The sequence below is a fragment of the Macrosteles quadrilineatus genome, unplaced genomic scaffold (assembly GCF_028750875.1).
Source record: "Macrosteles quadrilineatus isolate MER2022 unplaced genomic scaffold, UCM_ALF_1.0 Scaffold_4__1_contigs__length_99947679, whole genome shotgun sequence".
Lineage (NCBI taxonomy): Eukaryota > Metazoa > Arthropoda > Insecta > Hemiptera > Cicadellidae > Macrosteles > Macrosteles quadrilineatus.
Window position 1 is genome coordinate 43,886,280 of NW_026542597.1, and position 11,214 is coordinate 43,897,493.

Here is an 11,214-nt window from a genome sequence, read left to right on the forward strand (position 1 = left end):
ATAAGCAAACAAACTACAATAGTTTATTTATTCTCCATAAGAATCAAATGAGAATTTTTAATTTACAATTCTTATAATTATCTCTGTAACCGTACGGCATACAACGCTTCCATATACAAAGTTATTTCTTTTTTTAATCTCTACAAATTGGTTTAGAGACAAATCATGACATGTGTTTTAGGTTAAAAATGGAAATAATCTATTTGCAACCCAAAAAAACCCATAAACCCCCGTTCCCATAGTCCGATTATGCTCGTTTGAGAACTCGTTCAAATAAACTTAGGTTTACACGTTTGTGCCAAACTTCATAACAATTTGGATATTTTTGTCGGAATTATCACGCTAACGAACACTTATATTATATACAGTTTGAACGGAGGGTGTTTTAAGCTCTTGGGACCTCAAAACGTAAAAGTAAATTGGTCCCGGGTCTAGGTCTTACCATGAGACCTACGCTAATAGCCTATTCCCTATATGGGAAATTCCCTAAAATGCGATCGCTACTATTATACATTATTGAGCCGATTCTGGTGATATTTCCCTGACTTCATCCTCAGTTAATTAGTAGTTTTTACTTTTTAAGATTATTTTAAAAAATCCATACCACTGTCATAAATGTAAAACGCATTATATTGATATGTCATCCAAAGCAGACGCCATTTGACAGTTGCCTTTGTTGTCCTTTATTCAATGGCTCCGCGTTGAATGGTTCGTGTCACCGTGGAAATGATAAAGGGTTGCCTCGCTTTGTGTTATTTATCGTTCAGTTTTTATTTATCTGTATGAATTTATAAAATATATGCGTTTTCTATTAAATAAATAATTGGTTTTGCATACTCCACAACTTGAGCAAAACAAAATACATATAGAAGACTTAATTATCGAAACTGAATATTAATAACTATAGAACTATATGCCAGACGCTACATCAAATTTACCCGTAGGAAAGTGTGAATTGTAATAGGATACCGCGTCAAAACCATTTAGCCACTTGATGGCCAAGGAATACTAATTCAAACTGACTGGGTAGCTGAGTGGTTAAAGTGTTTTCCTGGCAGTCAAAAGGTCGCCGGTTCGATCCTGAGAAAGCTCTTAGTTTCTGAGCAATGGGCTTAGGTAAATGGTTCTGACTGAACAAACAGCGGATCATAGCCAGTAAAAAGCTACACAGATCATCTCACAACATTCTACACTCATCCTCCACTCATATTTTGGTTAATATACGCACCTAGGTGGCGTCCCCATCTCAAATAGTTGATAAATAAAATCTTAATTAGTTTCCTACTTAATCAAAAAATTAGACAAGGATGAGAAATCGTCAACAAAAGTAGCCTATATTTCGTTTTAAACTTATGTGGCATTTCATCGTTGGTTTCTCACTTCACTTCCTTCTTATACTACAAAGGACGTCACATTACAGCCCCTATTGTCATAGTGATGAATGAAATGGTATTGTTATATGCAATATACTGAGAGACAACTACTTAAATGTCTGTCTAAAGGTTTGTACCTGCCTTTTGATGCAACATCACCTACAGCTACAGCTGAAATAGACTTCTTTTATAAGATAATTGTTTTAATTTAAGATTTTTTTTAAGTAGTGCTATCTGTATAAAATATATTTATTTTCATTAGATACATGGCAAAATAAATTTCTAAGAAGAAAGTTTTGACTTTGACTAAGAGACAAAGTGTTAGTGTAAGACCTTGTGTTAAACCGTAACCTTACGAACCAGAGTATAGTAAAGGATGAGTTATTGTGATGTTAATAATTTAACATAGCAGAACTTTTTACCCTCATCCGAATTTTAAGTTGTAAATGTACTTAAAACGAGTGTGTGCATAAAACTAACTATATTTTACTATGCAACGCTATGGTGGTTAGCTATGGTCTATGCTACGTTTGCTTAACAATTATTATAGCACTTTAAAAAGTACTTTTGACGTGTATTGTTTTTAGCGAATTCCCTATGTAAGGAATGAGCTTTTACCGTAGAGGTCTCATGATAAGACCTGGATCCGGGACCGATTTCCTTTTTCTTTTATATGTCCCCAGAGACCAAAAACACAATCCGTTCAAATTCATATATAGATGTGGTATATACCCTGTGAAGGTGGTTTTCCTACCTTCTTAAGAATAAATCTTTTTATGACTTTAACTTTTTTAAACATTTATTATTTTTTGCAAAATGTATACCATAATCCAGTTTGACATTAGTTCTGGTCAATAATCGGACACAATACTTTTGTACACACTTATGAATAAATAAGATGACAGAATACGTTAGGTATGAAGATAAATTTTAAGATTCTCTGAGACCTTGTTTATTGTTGCCAGACAAGGTTTACAGCTCAGCTCTGTTTGTCCTTTTGCTTACATAGACGTGACGATGAACCGCGGTTGCCCACACACACGAGGCCATTGTTACATTCATAGTTAAATGTGCCTTCATTCGCATTGTTTTGAAGGCAAAGGAGGCAAGGACCGTCCACATAGCCAGCAAGGCCGTTGTGTGTTGAATAAGTGTAGAATCCCTCTTTACATGCGCCACAGAACGAACCTGAAACCAAAGCCTTCATATAATTCTGAAAAATTCACATCTAACAAGGTCAATGCGTATTTGATTTAAGTTTATTAGCTTCGAATGTGCAATGTACAATATTCCAGCACCTTTATCAGTTTTTATGGAGGTAGGCTTACAAGGACAAAGCAGCGTCAATACAACGTCAAAGTAATTTATTCAGCTAGAATAACAACCATTTTGCATTGGCCAAGTCTTAACTTATAAAATTAAATTAAGTAGTAAATAATATAATGCGATTTTTCTTGTGACACACAACCCCTATTGATGGCTTTTGGATGGTTGTGAACGAGCAGGCGGGGCGATCAAATAAGATAGACCCTTTTTCAGTTCAGAAATATCTTCCAAACATATCCAGGAGTGATCCTGATTTAAGAAAGAGTGTAGCTGATGACTTTAACACGTTTTTCGCTTCTGTTGTATTTAACCTTGCCAGTTCAATAAATAGCAGTGGTCCGCCGATCATCAACGACGCAGATTACAGGCAGGACACTGTGTTTACACTCCAGACAGTGACTGAACTCGACGTTATCAGACATGTCTACTCGTTACGTGGTGGGTCTGCCCCCGGTTTTGATGGTGTCTCGGCTGATGTTCTCAAAGATAACATCAATTCACTCTCTAAACCATTATTGCATATCATAAATTAAAGTTTGGCTAGTGGAATATTTCTGGACAAGTTTAAATTGGCAAATTTTCCTCGATACAAATCAAACTCGCACAAAGACAAAAATAATTTCAGACCAATTTCTTTGTTGAGTGCATTCTCTAAGGTGCTTGAAAAAATAGTTAAGGAACAGATGGTAGATTACTTGAACCAGAATCAGATCCTAGCAGACTGTCAATATGGGTTCAGAAAAGATAAAAATGTTACAGATGCTCTTATTCATATCAACAAAGAAATTTTTAATGCTCCATCTGAAAATCTGCGCTTAGTATTAATTTTTTTAGATCTCAAATAAGCTTTTGATAGTGTAGACAGAAAGCATCTAATTTCAAAATTAACTGCTAGGGGGAACGCTCTCTCATGGTTCAAAGGCTACCTCAGCGATAAAGCTGGGTTTTCCTAGACGCGGAGTCGGCCAGCGGAGAGCGGACAACGGAGAGCGGACTCAGCTTGTCTTAGGTAATTTAATGTTACTGTTTTCCTAGCAGCGGAGCGGAATGCCATGTTAATTTCAATTCCGCTCTCCGTTGTCCGCTCTCCGCTGGCCGACTCCGTGCCTAGGAAAACCCGGCTTAAGCGACAATTTGTATACGTAGATGGAGTCAATAGCGATGAGGTGCCTGTTGACTATGGGGTGATTCAGGGGAGTATCCTTGGGCCTATTTGATTCCTAATGTATATAAATAATATTTCTAAATCATCAATTTTCGGAAAAATGCTTCTTTGTGCAGGTGACACGTTGATTTATGTTAAGGATAAGACATGGGAAGGTGTAAAAAGTAAAGCTCAATAAAGTAAATTTTAAATTAGTAAAAAAATGGCTCGACCAAAATGTACTATCTCTTAATGTTTCAAAAACAAAATTTATGCCAATTTCTCTCGCGTCAACAGCTGACTATAACCTAACCAATTCGATCTTCACAGCTGTCTCAACCAATTCAATAACAGTTGTTCGTGCGAGACCTTAGAGAAAGTGAACTCATATAAATATTTAGGAATAATTTTTGACTCACATATGAAATGGATAGAGCATATTAGTTTCTTGCAAAATAAAACTAGAAAACTTATATTTGCATTTAGACAGTTAAGTGATGTTCTCAGTTTTAAAGAAATTAAATCAACATATCTTGCATATGTACAGTCGGTTTTGTCTTATGGAATATTAGCTTGGGGAGGGGCGTACAGTTCACATCTCACAGGTCTGATTCTGGTTCAAAAGTCTATCCTAAAAGCTGGGTTCAAAAAGTGTAAAAGATACCCCTCAGATTTACTATTTCATGAAACTGGAACATTCCCCATTGCAAAATTGTTTATCAAAGATCTTCTAATTTTTATATTTCAAAACTTTAATTCAATTTTTACTTCCATAACCCACGTTCATAATACAAGATATGCAAATAGAATTGGAATTTCCACTATTCAGCAGCACAAATCCTTTTCAAAAACAAATTGTTTCTACATAGCACATATTTTGTTCCGGAATTATACCAATATGTATAGAGCAACTCAGTTATTTAGTTCCCCTACATTAGGTGTATTCAAAAATCGAGTTAATAGATGGTTATTGGATATCAGTGATGAAGAGGCCGAGGCTCTTATCACTACTGATAACAGGCGACCTGCCACTGTCTGACAACACTGGACGGACAGGACCTCTGCAAACTCTTGTAACCAACATAATTATTTTCCATTCTATTTATTGGCTTCCCCATAAAACAATTCCGTTGATAAAAATTTTAATGAATATTTACTCCCTTTTTGTATATGATCTTCAAATCACGTTCCCATAGCACACAGTAAATTTTTATTTAATTTAACACTTTTTCTTTAATTGCAAATTAGCTCAAAAATTATAATTTTTAACAACTCGAGTCTACGCACAGACCACTGAGGTCTATGCAAACTCCTTTCCATTATTACATTAGTTATTATTCTAGCCGGAGCAAACATATTTCAACTAGTATTTAAGTTTATAACTTTGTAAATTTAATTTTACTTTAATTTTACGTAAACAATGAACTGTATAATGCTTCAAGACTATATACAGGGTGTCTCACGAGAGGTGTCTCGAATTGATAACGGAAAAACGGCTTGCTTAACGTACAAGGATGAAATGAAATTATTTCCCGCTAAATCGACCCCAAGGAATAACGTAAAAATATTTTTAACTTTTTCCAAATACAGGGTGTACAGTACCAAAAACTGAGGGTCACTAGGTAGAATCTTGGAATTTTAAAATGTAAACATATGTCATGTTATACATCATTTTAAAGGTATTTGATAGAAAAACATTTTGGTGAAAACAGAAATTAGTTATCTTTTTCCGTTTCAAAATGGCGGCAGTTTTTTTTTTTAATCTATATTTTTTTATATTCTGTGTTTCCTATACCAATGCATTTATCCCTTCTCCGGTTGAATTTTCTTACTCGTTATGAAATTAGCTTTACTTTGATATGCTACAAGTAACGGTTTTTTGAAATTATAAAATCCCAAAAAGATTATTTTTAAAAATTTGCAAATGCTCATTTTTCAAAAATTTCAAATAGCAACATATGTCAAGTGGCACATGATTTTATAGGGTTTTTAATTCCTATTTTATAATTTCAAAAAACCGTTACTTGTAGCATATTAAAGTAAAGCTAATTTCATAACGAGTAAGAAAATTCAACCGGAGAAGGGATAAATATATTGGTATAGGAAACACAGAGTATTAAAAAAATATAGACTTTTTCCAAGAAACCTGCCGCCATTTTGAAACGGAAAAAGATAACTAATTTCTGTTTTCGCCAAAATGTTTGTCTATCTAATATCTTTTAAATTATGTATAACATGACATATGTTTACATTTGAAAATTCCGAGATTCGAACTAGTGACCCTAAGTTTTTGGCACACCCTGTATTGGGAAATGGTTAAAAATATTTTTATGTTATTCCTTGAGGTTGATTTAGCGGGAAATAATTTTATTTCATCCTTTTACGTTAAGCCGTTTTTTTCGTAATCAATTTGAGACACCTCTCGTGAGACCTCTCGTATATTCGTATTTTAATTTTTTGAAAAATTTTAAATTTTGTATATATTGTGGAATAAAACTGATTTGATTTGATACCAAGACTACCAGTAAATCTCCGGACACTGTAGCAGATCTTTTCTATCAAGATGGACTTTAGACATTTCCCGAATTTCTCGATTTCCTGTTTGGCTTACAAAGGGAGAGGGAGGTAATTAAAAGGTTTTAATGTATTGAAGTGAAAGTTTTTTGAAAGAGAGTTGTCTAAAAGAGAGTGACGTGGCACTGAAAGATTAAAATTGTCCCGGAGATTATGGCTATGGATGCTTGGAGAACTATACGATTATCGGGGTTTCTAAGGTTGTTAAATGAAACCATCAACATATACAAACTGCTGGCTTAAGTCTAATTCCACCCGTACCATAGATCATGTAATTTAGATTCAGACTTGCCATTGATTATAGACACTACAAAATAGCTACACCTTACCATTGATTAAAAGTAACAAAGGTAAACTGCGTACAACCAAACACTAACCATACTCAATGATGCTACTTAGGTTGTATGAACGTATTGAGTACCGTTATGTAAATAGTCAATGGTAACTCTGTTTTATATTATTCCCTTTGGTCAAATATAAGTTACTATGTGGCATAACACCATCAATTAATTAAAAACACAATTGCAGTCGAGTGCAAAAAAAAAACAAAAAATATTCTGATTTTACAATAGGGTGCAATGTGTAGCGTAATCATTTGCAATGTCCTAAGTGAACGATAAAAGAAAAGAACAAACCTATTTGATTGGGGAATAAATTTGTCAGATTTAATAAATATTTCTGTAGAAATCTAATAAGCCAAATGGAAATTCGCTTTGTCTGCGTGGGACGGTGGTGTTATAGTTTACGAAAAATCTTTCATTAGAACTCATAAGCATTTAATCATTGAACTAATAACTATCAATCGCAAAAAATACAATAAAATAATGTGCCATAAGAAATGCAATAACTTAATGTTTTGGAAATTAAAATGGAGAAAGCCCAATTTTTACCCCATAAAACCCGTTTCCAAAGTCCAATCATGCTGGTTCACGAACTCGTTTTAGTAAATGTAGGTTTACACTTTTTTTAATTTCGTTAAAATCAGATGATTTATTATTTGTTAATTGACCTAATAATTGGCATATAAATATGAATTTTTATTTTTGGGGTGTTTTGCATCTGTGGACATCAGACCAAAAAAGTAAATTTTGACCAGGTCTTACCATGTACGGCAATAGCTTATTCCCTATATGGGAAATTCACTGACATAATTTACAGTGCCTACAACACCACCAAATATGATTTGAAAATTACATTCATCAATGAAAATGCTATTAGTGACAGTAAATAGGCTAACGTTTCGTGTATATAGTGTTAAAGTTTTATATCTCTTGAGCAGTTGTGACCGTCTTCTATTCAGGTAAGCCTGCTTCACAAATAATCCTATTTTAATTAATTACGTTTTCATATTTATTTTCTTCATTTATGTGCACTGATATTTGTTACAATGTAATGTTACAGACAAAGTCATATGTTTAGTAGTAGCACTGTTATTTTTATGAACGTTTATTTGACAATAACAATATACGGTGTTTATTTAGTTTCTACAATAAGTACTGTAACTATTCTGATGTTCTTTAAATAAATGAATCTTTGGATCTTCTGATGTTAATTAACAAAGTGGGTGTTTTTATAGTATTGCTACAGATAATCAGTAATCTAGTATTACCCATCACTTATGTTAATCAATATTTGTGAAGTTAGTACAAACATATTGTAAATGTACTTACACACTAGTAGCAAGAGAATCGACTTGATCAAATACATGATATGCTGGTAGTAAAGCGACTTTTACAATGTAAAACTTTTGGAACAAGAGCTCAGTTTGACATGAAACATAACTCTAACTAGGCCCAGATGTAAGGACCAATTTACTTGACTAGCATGTGTTATAATGATGATTGATGCTTTCAAATTGCAGTCACTAACTGTGCACGTGAAAACTGTAACATACTATGTTAGCATTTTGAGAAACCAAATCATCAGATCATATCATTGAGATTATTCAAATAATATGTTTAACTTAATATTTTATATTCTGTCCAGATACCCCATTCGTCAACTAGCAGGAACCTCCGAAAATCTTCAATATTAAAAGCAAACTAGTTGTGGGCCTTAGGGATCAAGTAGTTCTTTCAAAGTGTATATTTTGTTATCACTGGTCTGATTTTTGTTTTCTTTATGTCGATTGTTTAGTTTCATCAAGACCTCTAAAATTATACCAAAGTCGACTATACTTCCCACTTGAGATTTTTAAGCTTACCCCTACCCCCACTACCCCTAAAGGCAGAATTTTCCAAATTAACCATAATTATTGTAGCCCCTTATACGTAAGAAGGTTGTCGCACACCGATTTTAAATATCTCAAATTGTTTAAAAAATAAATAAAAGGTGCAAGTTAGTTTTCAGCCAACCTGTATTGTTCTTTATTTATGAATTATTACTATATTTATTATTTTAATTATTGTTCAAATAGTGATAGCTTATTTCCAAGAAAAATCTGTATTTTTAAATCGCATTTCAATCCGATTAAGGAAAGTAATATCAAATCTTAGACTCTCACTTACACAAGCCTACATAAAATATACACACTTTCGGCCGTGTAGCACAGGACGCATCCTATAGGTCCAAAAATGTGGCTTGATCTTGACATAGACGTAGATAAATTTGCGGTACCCCTCTAAGAAATTTGAGGTAGCGTCCATTCCCCCTCCCCAAATCATGTCCAGTTGAAATGTCTTTGGGTAAATAAGTACATTGCACCATATTTTATTACTCATTCTCTCATTGGAAACTTTTTTAAACCCGCTTTTCGGACTCTCTACCGCTCTTCAGTCGTTCGTCTCGAACAATTAAACTTTCTGGAAGTCAAACTCAAAGGTATTTAAATCTTAGTTTATCGCTGCCACCGCCAAGCCGTTCGGTTGGTCCGCGCGTCTTCGCCGTGAATGCCCGGAACTTGTGTAAAGTGTTTAGTGGATTCCCCACAACGAGTGTTCGCAAAATATGTGCACACTCCCCTCATCACTAAACAATCTACAAATTGGCCACCCTCTGCCCGAGACTTCGTCATCTGCCATCCACCAACGGCTTCCTCCCATGTGCCTCCTATGGTGTACCTTGGTCCAGGGCTGGGCTGTTTAGTCACCCTTGGACTTTTGGTGAGTTATATTACCATATTTTACGCCCCATTTAGATGGTCCTTCGAGCTGGATGTTAATGGACAACGCTATGGACATTAACAAACATTTCATACTAATTAACTCACTATTCAACTAACCAAAACTGTGAAAAGTGCCTGACCGTCTTTTAAAAGCTCTGTAATAATTAATAATTATTCACTCGAATGATATTGCAATTTGGCTATAACTATTCGGTGCTCGATCAGCCATTCTTTATTTGATCACGTCACCAATATCATAAGCGTGGCCCCTCCTCCACATTCAGAGTGTTGCATTCAACGTTGATGCGCCGACGCGATCCAATGTTCGCAGATCACAAGGTTATCCCCCCTCACACACCGAACATTGTCGCAGACGTTGTGTTTCCTCCCCCCTACCGCATGCTCAGCTGATCGGTGCGGTGCAGACACCCATTTGAGGCCCCAAAATAAACAATTCATAATACACGTCACATTGGCATTGCTACAGTATATTTTAATTGAGTGTTAAACCACTTTAAAAGGCAAGACTTGGAAAGAATTGTCATTGCTGTCCAGGCTATTGCTGCCCAAAAACTGCTATTTACTACAGTGCATTACAGATCGGTGGCGGCTTATGCTAAAAAAATCTAACAAAACGTGTACCTACTTTGAAGGTTATCTTAACCGAGTTTTGGAATATTTAGCTCCTGAGTTGTCTGATGATCATGGCGCAACCAACGATACTCATGTTAAGATAGAAAGTATTATTGAATATCTTGACCTAATATATGAACCAAATACTTCCTCGGCTCTTAGTGAGGGAGGTTCAACTGCACCCATTCTAGCGAGAATTAAAACAATTAGACGGAAATCCTATGCAATGGGTTAGCTTTATAAATTTATTTAACTCAAGTGTCTACAAAATTGCTAGTATCTCAAGTGTGGCCAAGTTTCAGTTCCTACTAAGTGTTGTGTCTGGCGAGGCCTCAAGTCTGGTCAAGTCTCTCAACATCACCACTGCTAATTACTTAGTAGCTTGTCTAGGGAGCAAATCTCGTTTACGTATAAGCCAAGTAGGACTGTATATTAATATATTCCGATGCTTGATGTGAAATTTGTGCGTGCATACCTTTGATTTGAGACCTCAATCATGAAAATCGGTCGGGTAGAAGAGCCAAACGATCTCGGAAAAGAAAACCGATTTTTTTACATATAAGAAGATGAAAACTTATTCAAATACAAAATTTTAATGATGTGAGTAGTTGTATTACGTTTTATAATCCCCATAGCATTACATTTACATTTATAAGTAAACCCTTTATAAATAATGTCATTTCTTATAACCACAAGAAATGACATTATTTATTAGCGTTTAATACGATGTAGCAATTGTATATTATGCTATCAATTATTTATGACTACTGACTACTAACCAAAGATCAATGTTGGATAGTATCAACACTGGTGTTGTTGTTGTTGGTGGTTGTTACCTTGTAAACCCAATGACTTAGAAATAGGGAACACACAAGAAAAAAATTGTAAATTTTAATTTTAAATATTTCACCACCTTATTAAGATATTACCAGTATATTTTTGAATATTAAAGGTATAGTCTACACTTGTTGATTAGGACTGATTTGTTATGATAGTAGCTAAGAGATTACGAATATTCATTGAATATCAAATGTATGCAAATGGAAACACTAACTGTAGTG

At 34.6% G+C, this 11,214-nt stretch overlaps 1 long non-coding RNA gene across 1 annotated transcript; it reads right to left on the reverse strand.

Moving 5' to 3' along the window:
* Window positions 1-2,309: 2,309 nt before the first annotated feature.
* Window positions 2,310-8,209, reverse strand: LOC128991322 (uncharacterized). The gene is made up of 2 exons (XR_008490629.1): window positions 8,088-8,209; window positions 2,310-2,561 (listed from the first exon to the last, which is right to left on the reverse strand). It is a non-coding gene; the product is annotated as an uncharacterized LOC128991322 (long non-coding RNA).
* Window positions 8,210-11,214: the final 3,005 nt, after the last annotated feature.